This window comes from Podarcis vaucheri (genome assembly GCF_965113315.1).
Source record: "Podarcis vaucheri genome assembly, chromosome: 7".
Classification (NCBI taxonomy): Eukaryota; Metazoa; Chordata; class Lepidosauria; order Squamata; family Lacertidae; genus Podarcis; species Podarcis vaucheri.
In genome coordinates, this window is record NC_138765.1 from 4,438,562 (window position 1) to 4,455,556 (window position 16,995).

At 45.8% G+C, this 16,995-nt stretch overlaps 1 protein-coding gene across 5 annotated transcripts in view; it reads right to left on the reverse strand.

Annotated features, from left to right (window-relative positions):
- PAK4 (p21 (RAC1) activated kinase 4) overlaps positions 1–16,995 on the reverse strand; it is an 88,859-nt gene that overhangs the window by 59,390 nt on the left and 12,474 nt on the right. Inside the window, exon 1 of one of the 5 annotated variants that reach the window (XM_082231045.1) lies at positions 9,910–10,013. The exons of the other annotated variants lie outside the window; for them this stretch is intronic. The gene's annotated coding sequence lies outside the window, so the exon portion shown is untranslated. Of the gene's footprint in view, positions 1–9,909; positions 10,014–16,995 lie in introns of those variants that run through there. 5 annotated transcript variants of the gene reach the window in all.

A 16,995-nucleotide genomic window follows, 5' to 3' on the forward strand; every position in this document is an offset into this window, starting at 1 on the left:
CCCATAAAGGGAGTCCACATCCCCTGCAGTGTGTGTCTGACCAGTATTCCAGCTCTGACCTGAATCAAGAGGTTGGGTACAACAGGTCTCTGTCTGGAAAGAGCAAGTCTGAGCCGAGGAATAGCCAAGCGATTCCAGTTTTGCGCCATCGCACAGCAGAGGAAATGCACAACCTCAAAAGCATCTGCAAGGACGAGGCATTCAGGTAAGTGGCCAATTAACAGCTGTTGGATTCCAGGCATGGGCAAGGAGTTCCCCCAGCTAATTTTTAATTACCCCATAGAAAGTATACAGGCAAGGGAGACTTAAGGGACACACCCACCATCTTCATAACCGGATCTTCCTTGTCAAAGCTAAACACTACATCACACTGGCTCAAACCTATCCGGTCACTGGTATCCAAGCAACCAGCCTAATTTGGCTCAGTGGCTTCCGTCCCGTTCTTCAGGACATTGCTCTGAGTGGAGCAATTTACCTGTGGAGACTGACAAAGACCCTTTTCTTAGCCACTAACCCTGCTTCATTTCCACTGAATGGGCAGCCACAAGAGCTGGCTTACGAAGCAGGCTGAAATGGCCAACTCTGAACAGGTACGTTAACCTTTTGCACTCTAAAAACACAGGTGCTTTGTCAGCTGAAACTTTAGGGGGGTTGGGTCGGCATTCTGATCTTCCAACTCAGGCCTCCAAATTGCAAGCAACACGATGACTCAACTTCTAGTCATCAACACTGCGAGGGGCTGAAACCAGCAGGTTTCCTGGTCCTTCTCCTGACAGCTCACCTGGTCCTTCTCAACTTCTAGTCATCAACACTGCGAGGGGCTGAAACCAGCAGGTTTCCTGGTCCTTCTCCTGACAGCTCAGGCAGCTCACCGGCCAACTCACCAGGGCTGAGTCAACTAGCTTCTGCATAGCACAGAGGTTTTCAACCTTTTTGAGTCCACGGCTCCCTTAACCAACTACCGTATTTTTCGCTCTATAAGACGCACCAGACCACAAGACGCACCTAGTTTTTGGAGGAGGAAAACAAGAAAAAAAATATTCTGAATCTCAGAAGCCAGAACAGCAAAAGGGATCGCTGCGCAGTGAAAGCAGCAATCCCTCTTGCTGTTCTGGCTTCTGGGATAGCTGCGCAGCCTGCATTCGCTCCATAAGACGCACACACATTTCCACTTACTTTTTGGGAGGGGAAAAGTGAGTCTTACAGAGCAAAAAATACGGTACATTCTTTCTGCGGCACCCCAGGAGCCCAGTTACGTCACCCCTTGCCTGCAGAGCTGGCAGTCTCTCACCCTTTTTCCAAAGCCCTCCCTTGTGGAGTGTTCCCTCAGCCTCCATTCCTCTCCCCTTGGGAGTCTCTGAGCTTGCGCCCCCCCCCCCGCCTCAAAGAGAGGTGTCTCCCAGAGGCACCATTCGCTTGCGGAGCTTATAGCCAGCGCTGCTGCAATAAACAGCTGTGCAAGCCTTAGGGAGGCAGAGACGTGAGGGAGCCGATGGAAAGGGGGACAGATGCCAGTGCTGCCCGCAGCACCCCTGACCATCATTCAAGGCACCCCAGGGTGCCACGGCACACTGGTTGAAAACCACTGGCACAGCACTTCCTGATCCCTCCCTGAATCCTCTGATCCAAACTCTCCTGCAAACTCACTCAGCTCTACTCCTTCTCCAAAAGGACCAACAAAAAAATGCCATTTGCACGACACACAATTCCAAATGAGGCGAAATCCAAATTTAACCTAATGTTAGGAGTTTGGGGGAACAGGCTGCATGCCAGACCACCTCTAATCCCTGGATCCCTCAAGTGCTGAAAGCCAATCAAGCCTTCTAATTCTGAAAATAGCCAGGATGGCTTCCCGGTGAGGTGATGGGGGGGTTAAGGGGCTCAATGTGAGACGGCAAATGGGCAGGGCCCCCTCCCTTAACCGACAAAGCCAGAGTCTGGAGTAGAGAGTTTTGAAGTGATATGACCTAGAAGCAGCAAGCTAGACAGAGAGTCAGAGCAACGTTTAAGAGCAAGCTTTGATTTCTGCTTGAATCCAAGGCTGCAAGATGGGAGAAGCAAGGCTCCCCACACTGGGTGTGTTAATGCTCTGAACCCCTCCATCGCAGGTCCAGGTAAAGACACCACAGTCCCTGCTGTACCTCATTTCCAAAAGGAAACATGAACCCTGGGTAAGTGCCTGGGACCCCTGCTCTTGTGCACTGCTTGGAGACTGGGATGGCGCACGATAATGAGCTTCGTGTTCTTGCCACGAATCAAGAAGCAACCGATTTGACCCCAAGGATTGCTCCAGCTCTCTTCCAAGTTGTGCAGTAACTAATTCCCTACTGCACAAGAATCACAGAAAAAGGCACAGGGGCCCTTAGTGATGGCAGAAAGGGCAAGGAGGAAGGATTTCGCTTTGGGCTCATTTGAGCTCACTGCACAGGCATTTGGAAGCTTACACAGTACCAAGGAAGGTCATTCCGGAAGGCCTCTTGTGTTTTAAAAGGGCTTCCACCCTTAGGTCTCTTTATACATTGGGCTTAATTAGAATGTTCTCACTGAAGACGGTTCTAATTAAACCCAAAACAATTAGGAGCTGTTAGCACCAGTCAGAGAAGCAAGTAGCCGAAAGATGCGTCATGCCACACAAGTGTGTTCCTCCAGTCAAATGAGGGGCATGGATCACGAACCGCCGGCATTAGCCATTCCTGAGTCACAGAGAAAGGACGTCAAAACCAAAGCACTTTTTGCCAACAAGAAACTGGACTTTGCCTTTGAAGCAGGTTCTGTTCAAGGACAAGCCAAGGTCAGCTTCCAAGTTGTTGTTTTTTTAGAAAAAAAAACAAAACACATTGACAATTCACCTCCTACAAGGTCATGCCAACCTGGACAAAACTCCCAACGGCAACGTAAGATTTTTCTAAGCGATAAAGCAATCACAAATGAAATCAAAGTCCCTTTTCATTTCCGTATAATCAATCTTAGTCTCTCGATGGCTTCCAAGAGGAATTTGCTGTAATGATGATTTTAATGCAGTCTGGCAGCAGACCATACCGCTAAGCACTAATTGCGCTGGGTGCGCGCGCGAAATCTATCCTTTCACTGGACAACACGGAGGTTGTGGGTTCTTTCTTTCCCCCTCCCGACCTCCCGAGAAAGATTCTGTTCTCAGAGTGATACCAAGTCCCTGAGGGTCTCCACCAGCAGAAATGAGATTGAAACCAAGTCCTACCTTCCTCATGGGATGGGCGTGAAATGGCGACCTTTGCATTTTTAGCGACTACTGCCTGCAATTGTGCTCATGTAGTGGGTATAGAAGCCCCTTTAACTGGTACAGGGCTGCTGCTCAGAAGCCATTTCTGCATCTCTTTGAGGTTGTATTAACTATCTCATGAGCCTGTTTCCTTTTGCCTTATTTGTACGCTATTGCGTCTTCGGCCTAGCGATAGTGATGTTTGCTCATTTTTAATGCTATTACGAGCCACTTTGAGCTCAACCTGGTATTTTGGAAAAGCTAAATACAAATGTTAAACCTAAACGAAACAGGAACAGTTAAAAACGAACAGCAGAAACTATTCAACCCTGTCGAGTTGGGTCATGCAGCGAAAGCATTTCAGGACACAGAAAGATCACTGGCAGGGATGGAGGGAAGAATGTTCAGAAAACAGACTTTTCCCCCTGCAGGTTGTTTGCAGGCCTCCTAAGCTTAATTTAGTCTCTCCAGCTGTTCCCCTACCAGCTTTGCTGTGCAAGAGCTCTCCATTTAGCTGGCCTCCTCTCGCTGCTTGAGCAGATAAACTGAAAGACCTGCCTGAAAGCAATTCAGGCAGACGCGGCAGCAGCCTGCCCAGGTGGGTCTTCACGGAGCCTGCTCGAACCCAAACCAGTGTTCGAAATTAGCCAGGCGCCGGGCGCATTTTGCACCTGGTTATCAGTCACTTGCGACCGAGTGAAGGTGCCTGGATGCCTGGATGGCGCCTGATATCTCCACCATCTGGAGGTGCCTGACTGGAGATCCTTGGATCTTGACTGTTTTCACACACTAATACCACAGCATTATATACCATAGAATCATAGAATCATAGAATCCTAGAGTTGGAAGAGACCACAAGGGCCATCTAGTCCAACCCCCTGCCAAGCAGGAAACACAATCAGAGCACTCCTGACATCTGGTTGTCAAGCCTCTGCTTAAAGACCTCCAAAGGAGGAGACTCCACCACACTCCCAGGCAGCAAATTCCACTGTCAAACAGCTCTTACTGTCAGGAAGTTCTTCCTAATGTTGAGGTGGAATCTTCTTTCTTGTAGTTTGGATCCATTGCTCCGTGTCCGCTTCTCTGGAGCAGCAGAAAACAACCTTTCTCCCTCCTCTAGGTGACATCCTTTTATATATTTGAACATGGCTATCATATCACCCCTTAACCTCCTCTTCTCCAGGCTAAACATGCCCAGCTCCCTTAGCCGTTCCTCATAAGGCATCGTTTCCAGGCCTTTGACCATTTTGGTTGCCCTCCTCTGGACACGTTCCAGTTTGTCAGTGTCCTTCTTGAACTGTGGTGCCCAGAACTGGACACAGTACTCCAGGTGAGGTCTGACCAGTATATACCGGTATCTGTTATATTTTATCTGCACAATCAGAATCAATTTCAGGAACCAAAAATTCATTCTCTGTGCAGCCTGAGCAGGAGCAGTGAACAACGCTATAGTTAATTGTTATCGCTTGCCTTGCCTTACCCCACCCCACTAGCCTGCTCACAGTTGTGAAGAATATTCTTGCGTTATGAATGGTCCATGTCACCATTAAGAAAAAGAAGTCAGAATAAGCCAATACAGTGATACCTTGGTTTACGAACTTAATCCGTTCCGGAAGTCCGTTCTTAAACCAAAACCGTTCTTAAACCGAGCCGCGCTTTCCCTGAGGCCTCCCACCGCCAGTGCTCTTCCACCGTTCAGATTCCGTTCTTAGATCGAGGTAAAGTTCTCAAACCAAGACACTATTTCTGGTTTTGCCGAGTTTGTAAACCAAATCGTTCTTAAACCGGACTGTTCTTAAACCGAGGTACCACTGTCCCTGGATCAAGGGACTTTTCTTCTTTAAGTTCTCAAAGGCCTTAACCTAGCTCAAGGTTGTCATCTGAACTAGACAGATGTTTTACTGATAATTAATCAGTGTCATCCATCATTTGAAAAATAAGACTTGAGAGCCCTCTTGCCCCAAAATGGCAACTAGACATTCCATTTTGGCAACTGTATCCTTGGTTTGACTAAACTGCAGGAGGCAGTGGAAGACAGAAGTGCCTGGCGTGCTCTGGTCCATGGGGTCACGAAGAGTCGGACACGACTAAACGACTAAACAACAACAAACCTTGGTTTACAGAGCCATTTAGGTCCAACTTATATATCTGAGTTTCTAACACTGAACCAAACTGGAAAACATCGTGGTGAAAAAGAACTATACCCAAACTACAGTAAATGTGTCTTTCATAAACATGGCAAACAGGCATCCGGCGCCGGATCAGGTAAGACTGGGGAAAGCAGCGCATTTCTAATAAAAATGAAAGAGATTTGAAATTAACCATTTAAAAATGGAAATGGAAAAGCGCCAGCCATCTGCAAGCCTGCTCCTTTGAAAAATCTCAGGATTTCCTATGAAATAAATCGACACAGACTTTAAAAACAAAGAAAGAAACCTTGCATAATGAATTCACACATAAAAGCCAAGATGTGTGAGAGAGAGGAAGCAGTGATTAGCTGCAGCCCAGATCTCAGGGCACATGAGGAGCTTTGCGGTGATGCTTCAAAACACACCCCTGGTTCGAGATGATCGGGGGGGGGGGGAGGAAGACGATAAGGGTGAAGGGGAAGCACCATATATGTGGCCTTCACACAGGTTCTCTGCAACACAGCTTGTTTCGAGTCAACCATAGATGGTGAACCCAGAAATGAACTACGGCAGGATCAAAGTACAGAATTATTATTATTATTATTATGCACACGGTTGGCGGGTGGGACGCGGGTGGCGCTGTGGGTTAAACCACAGAGCCTATCTTACCCATCTTACTTTAAGATGGATCTGAACCAGAGAATAACAGAACAAGAGATAGAGGCTGCCATTCAGAACATGCAACTGGGCAAATCTCCAGGACCAGATGGACTGACTTCCAGATATTACAAATCGTTGAAGGAATGGTTGATTCAACCACTAAAGGAAGTTTGCAATGAGATCCTTGAGGGAAAGAAGGCACCTGAATCGTGGAAAGAAGCATATATTTCACTCATACCAAAGACAGAGACTGAAAAGACTCAACTGAAGAACTACCGCCCAATATCGCTACTTAATGTGGATTATAAAATTTTTGCAGATATTTTGGCAAAAAGATTTAAAAGAGTGTTGATGGAAAGGATTCATAAGAACCAAGCAGGCTTTCTCCCTAAAAGACACCTGGCAGACAATGTAAGGAATGTAATAGACATTTTGGAAAAGCTAGAGGTGAATATAAACACTAAAGCAGTATTGATTTTTGTGGATGCGGAGAAAGCCTTTGACAATATTTCTTGGAGCTTTATGATAAAGAACCTTCATGGGATGGGGGTAGGCCAAGGTTTTGAGAATGGTATGGCTGCAATATATTCTGAACAAAAGGCTAAATTGATCGTAAACAACGTAGTAACTGAGGAACTTAAGATAGAAAAAGGAACACGACAAGGGTGCCCAATTTCCCCATTACTTTTTATCTCAGTCCTGGAGGTGTTGCTGAATATGATAAGGAATGACCAGCAGGTTAAAGGAGTGCAGGTCGGAGCTAAACATTACAAGTTAAGAGCGTTTGCAGATGACTTAGTATTGACTTTACAAGAGCCAATCACTAGTACGAAAAAGGTTTTAGAAATAATACAACAGTTTGGCCAGGTAGCTGGATTTAAGTTGAATAAACAAAAAACCAAAGTTTTAGGAAAAAACTTAACAGACATAGAAAAGGAGAAATTCCAAGAAGAAACAGGGCTGACAGTGGTTAAGAAGGTGAAATACCTAGGGGTTTATTTGACATCTAAAAATGTGAATTTGTATAAGGACAATTATGAAAAATGTTGGTCAGAAATCAAAAAAGATCTAGAAATATGGTCAAATTTGAAATTGTCAATGTTAGGCCGAATTGCGGTGATTAAAATGAATGTATTGCCTAGAATGCTATTTTTGTTTCAGACCTCGCAGATTCTTGACAAGATGGAATGTTTCAAGAGGTGGCAGAAAGATATTTCGAAATTTGTCTGGCAGGGCAAAAAGCCCAGAATTAAATTTAAAATATTGACAGATGCAAAAGAAAGATGGGGTTTTGCCCTGCCGGACTTAAAATTGTACTATGAGGCAGCAGCTTTCTGCTGGCTGAAAGAATGGATGCTCCTCGAGAATACGGACATTTTGGATCTGGAGGGTTTTAACAATGCTTTTGGTTGGCATGCATATCTATGGTATGACAAAGTTAATAGTATCTTTAAAAATCATATTGTTAGAAAAGCACTATATAATGTTTGGATAAGATATAAAGATTTGTTGGAAAACAAAACCCCTAGATGGGTGTCACCAGTGGAGGCTAAAGCAGTGAAGAAACTCAATATGGAGGTCGGATGGCCGAAGTATTGGGAAATTTTGGAACAGGATGGAGATAAGCTTAAACTACAAAGCCAGGAGAAATTGAAACATAAAGTACAAAATTGGTTTCAATATCGTCAAATAATGGAGTTTTTTAAACAGGATAGGAAAATTGGCTTCCAGGTGGAAAAATCAAAACTAGAAACTGAGTTACTAGAACCCAATACTAAGAATTTATCTAGAATGTATAACTTGTTGCTGAAATGGAGTACACAGGACGAAACAGTCAAATCGGCTATGATTAAGTGGGCACAGGATGTTGGGCACAATATCATGGCAGCTGACTTGGAATGTTTATGGAACACTGGTATTAAATTCACGGCATGTAATGCCTTAAAGGAAAATATTATGAAAATGGTTTACAGATGGTACATGACTCCAGTCAAGCTGGCAAAAATTTATCATTTGCCCGATAATAAATGTTGGAAATGTAGAGAGACTGAAGGCACCTTCTACCACCTCTGGTGGACGTGCCCGAAGATTAAGGCTTTCTGGGAAATGATCTATAATGAAATGAAAAAGGTACTTAAATGTACTTTTCCTAAAAAGCCAGAGGCCTTTCTCTTGGGCATTGTCGGCCAATTGGTGTTAAAAAGGGATAGAGCTTTTTTTATGTATGCTACAACAGCAGCAAGAATACTCATCGCGAAGTATTGGAAGACACAAGATCTACCCACTCTGGAAGAATGGCAGATGAAAGTGATGGACTATATGACATTGGCTGAGATGACAGGCAGAATCCGTGACCAACGAAAGGAGACGGTGGAAGAAGATTGGAGAAAATTTAAAAGCTATCTTAAGGACTATTATAAACTTAATGAATGTTAAAGTGTTGTGGTTTTTAGAAATAAAGGGATACAGTGATATAAGGTCAGAATATAGAGAGGAATAAGATGACAGAGGGTGGAAGTAACAATTGGGAGTTGCTAAAAATTATGGACATTGGGATGCAGAAAGGGGGGGGAAGGGGAAGTCCAAGAAAAGAGGCTTATGAAAATATGTTATGAAACTATACGTGTATGTTTGTCTTTTTAAGTGTTTGTTCGTTATTTAAAAACTTTGTAAAACCAATAAAAATTTATTAAAAAAAAAAATAAACCACAGAGCCTAGGGCTTGCCGATCAGAAGGTCGGCGGTTCGAATCCCCGCAACGGAGTGAGCTCCTGTTGCTCGGTCCCTGCTCCTGCCAACCTAGCAGTTCAAAAGCACGTCAAAGTGCAAGTAGATAAATAGGTACCGCTCTGGCGGGAAGGTAAACGGCATTTCCGTGCGCTGCTCTGGTTCGCCAGAAGCGGCTTAGTCATGCTGGCCACATGACCCGGAAGCTGTACACCGGCTCCCTCGGCCAATAAAGCGAGATGAGCGCCACAACCCCAGAGTTGGCCACAACTGGACCTAATGGTCAGGGGTCCCTTTCCCTTTACCTATTATGCACACAAGAGCTTCGTGTGAACCATTGTCTCTACCCCAAAACTCAAGACATATATCACCTTTTCTGAAAACCTGCCACCCATTTGACAGGGCTTGGCGGACTGCATCCAAGGCCCGAAGGAGGAATTACGACTCCACCTCTGAAGGCATCCGAGGGATGCAGCCAGCGCTGCTCCACAACTTTCCAAATACTTTGTCACTCCCTTAAGACCCCTTGACAGAAGTCCTCTCACTGATCTTTTCACAGAATGGTATCATTACGCTTCTCCAGCTTCTCCCAGGCGTCCACCACACATCGCACATCTGTTTTTAATCAGCCAAACAGAAATATTTGTGATGGGAAAGCCGGCACATCGTGCAGGGGGGAAGTCAGAGATAAAGGCTTCCCTGTGACATTAACGAGCAGAGGCTGAAGCTTCACAGGCCTGGGCTTCCTCACATTCCTCAAGCGACTTCCTACCCAATTCTACAAAGCTATACTTGACACCAAAGGATTCCAAAGTGCTCATTAATAAAGAACATCACAACCCGTCAGAGCCACCCCCGGCAGGAAAGTAAAAATTAAAAGGGTTTAAAGGCATTATCTTGGCTCCCCTCACCCACACAACTGTTTGCATATGGCAGGAAGAGCGAAACCGTGGCTCTCCACATATTGTTGGACCACCATTCTCATTATCCGGAGCCACTGGTTGTGGTGGATGGGGGCTACTGGGAGTCCAACACCACCTGGAGAGCCACCCCTGGTATTTGTCATTCTGTGTTATGGTGGGGGCGGGTGGAAGAGGGGGTCAAAAGCAAGTCCTGAACAGAGCTGCAATTTCTGCAGCCGTGGGCCTTACGAACTTGGGCAACTAGCCTGCCTACGCTTGAGGTGGGATAGCTGGAGATGCCCGTGAATCCACAATGCCTTGCTGGTCCACTTGCCCTTAGGTTTGTTTAAGTCATATCTGCAAGATGTAAAAAAGGGAGACCTCGTTACCAGTGATGTTAAATTCTCGAGAATAAACTTTTGGAGAATATTCTCAAGAATATTCTCGATTAATGAGAATATTAGAGAATTTTCATTTAAAATAGGAGGTTATTCATTTTAAATGTAATTTTAATGAACTGAAAATGGTATAATTAGTTAATATACATGTTTATTCATGGGTAAACTTGTCCAGATGGCAACCAAAAACTGTACAGATACTTCTATTCAATGGGGCAATGCAGTGAATTTACATTTTTTGATTTTTTTGCACCAAACTTGAAATTGAAAATTCAACATGAATGTCTCATGTTAATCACTAAGCCTGCCACTAACCCGTATACTTACCATCAACTTTGAATTCTAATTATGTTGCCAACTGCCAATGGTCAATGACACAATGCCCAGTAATGTAACTGGATCAAAAAAAAAATCATTTTTCATTACTTACACTGGCAATATCACAGCTTGACTTATTATTTACTAGATTTTTTTAATGTGGGTTGTAAAACTGGTTCTTACATTAGAATTTACAGTTTGTAGAGAATATTCTCTGGAGAATTTTCTAGCAGAGAATATTCTCACCTCGCCTCAATACTCATTCCCATCCTGCTTACAAGACCTTTCCTACCACTTCTCTAGACCAGTAGTCTTCAACCTTTTCAAACCCAGGGATCCACCTTTGAATGGTGCTGGTGCTCCTGTTGCGACCCACCTGACCCAGTAGGGGGTCCAAACACACCAGCTGAAGATTCTTAAACTATGGAACTCGCTTGCACAGGAGACAGTGATGGGTGCCAACCTAGATAGCTCTAAAAGAAGAAGAGGAGGAGTTTGGATTTGATATCCCGCTTTATCACTACCCGAAGGAGTCTCAAAGCGGCTAACAATCTCCTTTCCCGTCCTCTCCCACAACAAACACTCTGTGAGGTGAGTGGGGCTGAGAGACTTCAAAGAAGTGTGACTAGCCCAAGGTCACCCAGCAGCTGCAGGTGGAGGAGCAGGGAATCGAACCCAGTTCACCAGATTATGAGTCCACTGCTCTTAACCACTACACCACACTGGCTCTCTTTGAGACTGAGACAAATGATGAGGAGGGCTATTGATATCTATTTGCCCTGATGACTATGCTCTGCTTCCACAGTTCGAGCTTCCAAACAGCAGTTGCTGGAAACCACAGGAAGGGAAAGGGCATTTGGGCTTACCATGAGCATTTTGTCAGCCATTGTGAGAACAGGATAATGGACTAGATGGGCCATTGGTGTGATCCAGCCAGCTCTTCTGATGTAAGATCAGAGCTCTAGAAGAAATCATTGCTTCCCACAGGCCAGAACATGTCTGATATATCCTCAAATATAGTTCGAACTGAAATAGTGATTTGCACCCGGCTCCCTGTGAGCTTCAAGGTTCAGCAGGCTCTGCCCATTCAAGCCCACTGGCCTCAGAAGCATTCCCAGTGGGCCTCCTCTTTTACCAGCGGAAACTCATTCCCCTGTAACCAGATAAGAGTGTGCAAAGTGACCTATGAAATCCCTCACATCTGCTGCCAGGAGAGTGACTCTCTATTAGTTATATCTGAGAACTATCAGCCGCTGCCAGAGTCTGGCTGCCAGCTTCACTCAAGAGGCACTGAAATATTCTGCTCCCGAGCTTTTGCCATGAGGACACCAGAGAGAGACCTCGGAAAAGCCAAGCTCAGAATGGGTCTGTGCCAAACTGGACTTCTGGACATTGTTGGTCCAGCTGAATGCACTCACTTCCCTCCCTCTCAAAGAGTCAGGCACCTTCTGCTTTCATCCCTCTCTCTAGGGCAGGGGTCAGCAAACATTTTCAGCAGGGGGCCGGTCCACTGTCCCTCAGACCTTGTGGGGAGCCAATATATATATATATTGGGGGGGGGGGATAAATGGACTGACAAACCCGGGACCTGGGGGAAGGGACGTTGGATGAAGATTTTCTTTCTCTTTTTTATTTTTTGTTATTAGGATTATCCTACATAATTGATGAATACTAGATGGATGTATGAAATGAAATTGCTTGGCTCTGGTATAAAAGTTCAAGGGATTAGGAAAGAATATAAAGGTTAAGAGAAGTTATTAAAAATAAGATTTAGGTTAAGGTTTTTTATAGGACAATGAGGAGAATAGAGTAAGGTAATGTAATGAAAGATTAGAATAGGGTGAAAACTTGATGGTAAGGATTTGCTGAACTAACAAATTGAACTGGAATACAAAAAAGGGAGGTATGAGGAGGTCTGGGAAAATAAGTGTATGGAAGATACGTTATGAAAATTAATGTGTTTTTAACTGTTTTTATTTTGTATGTTTTTGTTTTTTTCATTTTTCTTGTTATAATTTGAAAAACTCTAATAAAATATCTTTTAAAATATATATATATATATATATATATATATATATTTTGGGGGGGTGAACGAATTCCTATGCCCCACAAATAACCCAGAGATGCATTTTAAATAAAAGGACGCATTCTACTCATGTAAAAACACGCTGATTCCCGGACCGTCCGTGGGCCGGATTTAGAAGGCGATTGGGCCGGATCCGGGCCTTAGTTTGCCTCCCCATGCTCTAGGGATTAGCATGTCCAGAAGGCAAATGGGTAGATGCAGGCATTAAACAAGGAGGGAGGGCAACAAGAGGTCTATCACCTCTCAGCACACACACAAGCCTCTGCATGGACTGCAGCTCTGAGAGATGCTGGAGGCTCTGGCCAGTTGCAGTCAGCGCCTGAGCAGCGTTCAAAGGAAAGAGGGGCATAGGAGGGAGGCAGGGGGGACCAGCAGGCATGCCAGGAATGCAGAGAGATCTGACACAGGCCTCTCCAGCTATCCCACCTCAAGAGCAGGCCGGCCGCTGCACTCTGGGGCCCAGCTCTTCAGCAGTCACATGGCCTTCAGGACCAGTCTACGGCATTTTATAATGATTAATTAATGAATTAATAATAAATTTATACCCCACCCGTCTGGCTGGGTTTCCCCAGCCACTCTGGGAGGCTTCCCACAAAATATTAAAATACAGTGGTACCTCAGGTTACATACGCTTCAGGTTACATGCGCTTCAGGTTACAGACTCCGCTAACCCAGAAATAGTACCTCTGGTTAAGAACTTTGCTTCAGGATGAGAACAGAAATCGTGCTCCAGCGGCCCGGCAGCAGCAGGAGGCCCAATTAGCTAAAGTTGTGCTTCAGGTTAAGAACAGTTTCAGGTTAAGAACGGATCTCCGGAACGAATTAAGTACTTAACCCGAGGTACCACTCTACCGAGAAGGCCCTCTGCCTGGTTCCCTGTAACTTGGCTTCGTGCAGCAAGGGAACTGCCAGAAGGCGGTTCTTTAGGCGGCTTGAGTGGAACAGAGCGCATCATTTAAAACACAGAATGCGATCCAGCTGTTTTGAGGCAGCATGGAAATGAAAACCCAACACTGTGCCCTTCGTCAAGTCCCTCTCCCTTACTCGGCCACCCAAAATTTACCACTGGAGGTGGCCATCTCACCTTGCCTTGTGGCAGGGATGCCTCTGGTGGAGACACCAGCTTCAAAGCCTTCCCCGGGGGGGGGGGGGCACAGGAACTGGGAGGCAAGGCTGAGCCACGGAAATGCTGTGCCAGCCCTCCACACACAAACAGCAGTGGTGCTGTCAGGTTAGACAAGCCAGGCAGGAAGTTGCATTGTACACAGTCAGGCCGCTGGTCCAGTTAAATCTGCATTGTCTACACACCGCCTGGCATCAGCAGTCCAGGGTTTCAGACAGGAGCCTGACCCAGCCCTCCTGGAAAATGTTGAGGGTGGAAGCCAGGATCTTCTGCCAGTGAGCAATGGCCCAGGGAGGAATATTTGAAGACAAGGAAAATATGCAAGGAAAACACACTCCTCCCCCCTTACAGGGGTTTACTGTTTTGCTTTGAATGGCCAAAGAGGTGGTCAGAAGCCGCCTTGTGGAGGCAAAGACAGTCTGAGTGGTGTCTGAATAGCAGACCTCCCTGTAGGAGGCCCATATAGGCCACCCTGTACACTCCCCAGAGGAAAGGGAAGACGTGGATGTTTAAGGAATCACAGTCCTCAGCAGATTCCTCCCACCACCTCCAGAAATCCCAGTTGCGATGGGCCTTTTAAAAGGGGGGGGGATATCCTTTCCCCGTTTTGCACAACGCCCTCAGGTGCAGAACCATAAATGTCACAGGGCTTGCGGCGGCAGCAGCGCTTCCGCAAGCGATTACTATTTGGTGGTAATTAAGCTGCTAGTTGATTGAGCAAGACCCTTAATTAGCTCTTTACATCGTTACCAAAATTACAGCATATTTTCCCTGCTAAAAACACACACGTGGGATGGGAGGGAAGGACAGTTTGGTGGAACTCACAGCAATTGCTACTAATCTTCATTAGCGGGAAGCATACCCATTACTTAAAAAATATCTAAGTGAGTCTAAGGGGAAGGTTCCGCTGCTAAACAACTCCTCCCTTTCCTCGCCTGTTGCTCATCTCAACCACGATGGCGCTGGGACAACCTCTCCACTAGAGAATGGCACCTCCCCACTACAGAAAATCTAGGAAGTCTCAGCTCTCCCCATTTCCCTCTGTAAAGCAGGTGTCAATATATAATTAAAAGATGCAGCCTAATACTTGAGCATCTTCTCTCTCCCCCATCCCACAAAGCTCTGCAAGTCTCAGCCAACTCCTGTAGAATGACTTAGAGGCAGATCTGTAGGGAAATGGATGAATCTAATTGATTTACCAAGCTTCTCTCTCTCTCTCTCCTCTCTCTCTCTCTCTCTGTGTGTGTGTGTTTTGTGCTAGTTTAACTAAGATTCGTTTTATTAATCACAACCTTTCTTTGCTGTGACACATCATTCCATCTTGCTTGCTTCAGAGCCAGGAACTACGATACCAGCTATTTATAATGAGAATAATTTAAAACTAATTCCTACCCATTAAAGTAATTCCTGACAATTGCCTTGTCATTTTCACTCTAAATACTCCGAGTTCCCTCCTGCAAGGCTGGCGATGTTCAGAAAGAGTCTGCCAGAGTTTGCTCAGTCAAACATGTCCCCAACATTCAAAACCCTCATTCCTTTTCAAAGCACAATGTAAACAAAGGAAGGGAGACACAGAAAGGAGGCAACAACTGAACCATCTCAAGCACAGGAAAATTCCTAGGAATTCTGTGCACTCCAGCAGTGGATTAGCATGAAGCTGAGAGCGAGGAAGTTTCTGGAATTTCCAGAGACTTCCTAGTTATCTGGATTAAGAGCAAGAGGGGCAAACAAGCAGCACAATTAGGACCACACACAATTCACAAGTTGATATTGTGTATATGTCCCAACCGTCTCCTCTGATGAGCTCAAGGTGGGGTACACAACTCATTTAATCCCCACCCTGTGAGGTGGGTTAGGCTGAGAAGCAGTGACTGGCCTAAGGTCACACCCAATGAGTGTCGTGGCCTAATGGGGGGTGGATTTGAACCACGGTCTCCCAGATCCTAGTCCAACACTCTAACCACTGCACCACACCGGCCCTCTGGTTCGCTTGCATATGCAGCTCAATTCTGTATGAGGCACTTGCCCTGGGCCTAACCATGAAGCCACACACCTGGAAGAGGTACCTTGCTTCGGCGATTGGGCCTCTGCTCTTCTCTTTCTCCACCGGATTCAAAAATTCCATTTAACAGGCGGACAGATTACACACCTCTCCCTAGTCAAAATAAAAAAATTCCTTCCAGTAGCACCTTAAAGACCAACTAAGTTAGTTCTTGGTATGAGCTTTCGTGTGCATGCACACTTCTTCAGATACACCTCTCCCTGTTGGACTCCCATCAGCAAGATGAGACAATTGTTGCATTCCAACCCGTGCCTGTATGCAGATAGCACCACATAGGAGAATAAAGTTTCCCAAACACTTGTCTTTGGTTCTCTGGGGCAAAGCCAAGGAGAAAAGGTCAAGGATGTAGCAATGCTGGCAAGTTCACCATGGGCACACAGACCTCTGTGGCAGGAATGTGAAAGGGGGGAGGGGAGGCAACTGACATGGTAAAATAAACTAGGAACATGAAGATATATGCAGCAGACTAATCACATGAGAGGGATGCAGGTGGCGCTGTGGGTTAAACCACTGCACCACTTGGGTTTGCCGATCGAAAGGTCAGCTGTTCGAATCCCCGTGACAGGGTGAGCTCCCGTTGCTCGGTCCCTGCTCCTGTCAACCTAGCAGTTCGAAAGCACACAGTGCAAGTAGATAAATAGGTACCGCTCTGGCGGGAAGGTAAATGGCATTTCCGTGCGCTGCTCTGGTTTCACCAGAAGCGGCTTAGTCGTGCTGGCCACATGACCCGGAAAAACTGTCTGCGGAAGCAGACAAACGGCGGCTCCCTCAGCCTGTAAAGCGAGATGAGCGCCGCAATCCCAGAGTCGTTCACGACTGGACTTAACTGTCAGGGGTCCCTTTACCTTTACAGTGGTACCTCGGGTTAAGTACTTAATTTGTTCCGGAGGTCTGTTCTTAACCTGAAACTGTTCTTAACCTGAAGCACCACTTTAGCTAATGGGGCCTCCTGCTGCTGCTGCCGGAGCACAATTTCTGTTCTCATCCTGAAGCAAAGTTCTTAACCTAAAGCACTATTTCTGGGTTAGCGGAGTCTGTAACCTGAAGCGTATGTAACCTGAAGCGTATGTAACCCAAGGTACCACCGTACCTTTAATCACATGTGAGGGAGGTTTGAGCTTCCTTTTCATCTGCAGTTCCTGGGCTTAAGTGTGCATCTCTCAGATGCAACTGGCTTGAAGGGAAGGAGTCCCCCCCTCTGGAGCATTTTATTTCCAAGGGCAGCTTGTACAAGAGATGGTGCTTCAACCACTGGTGAAGTGGAGGAGGGGAAATGCAGAGAAGTGCAGCTCCTTCTGGGCTTTTATCTAGAGCAGGAGCAATGAGCTCACCTGCACAAGCACTACAGTTAC